The sequence below is a fragment of the Penaeus monodon genome, chromosome 22 (genome assembly GCF_015228065.2).
Source record: "Penaeus monodon isolate SGIC_2016 chromosome 22, NSTDA_Pmon_1, whole genome shotgun sequence".
Classification (NCBI taxonomy): Eukaryota; Metazoa; Arthropoda; class Malacostraca; order Decapoda; family Penaeidae; genus Penaeus; species Penaeus monodon.
In genome coordinates this window covers 6,700,173-6,700,524 of record NC_051407.1, presented here as the reverse complement: position 1 = coordinate 6,700,524, position 352 = coordinate 6,700,173, and the positions used below count along the sequence as shown (strand labels likewise).

Here is a 352-nt window from a genome sequence, read left to right as displayed (position 1 = left end):
CGAACACAGTAAAATTAATAAGAAGTAAGGTAAAAGTAAATACAAACAAACAAATATCTTGCCAATGCCCTTAAAATGAAATTGAAGGTGCCAAAAAATGGTCTTCGCTTCTGCTAATAAAACTGAAATTGATACAATTAAAAAGACATGCGTATAAATAGAAGAACTGTAACTTAACACATTCTACAAAAAATGCAATGAAAGAGGCAGCGGCAGAGCAGGAAACTAATTTAAACATGCTCAGGTTTCTAAAATGACCAACAGCAAAATGTAAACAAAACTTTCTAATATAAAGCAGGCTTCATATAAATTCCATTACTATGGAAAATAATTTCAATTTACAAAAAGGCAT

General features: G+C 30.1%; 1 protein-coding gene across 1 annotated transcript in view; it reads left to right on the top strand.

Annotated features, from left to right (window-relative positions):
* The window catches only part of LOC119587222 (ATP-dependent RNA helicase A-like), a 5,379-nt gene that overhangs the window by 1,308 nt on the left and 3,719 nt on the right, over window positions 1-352 (top strand). The gene's annotated exons all lie outside the window — the stretch shown is intronic.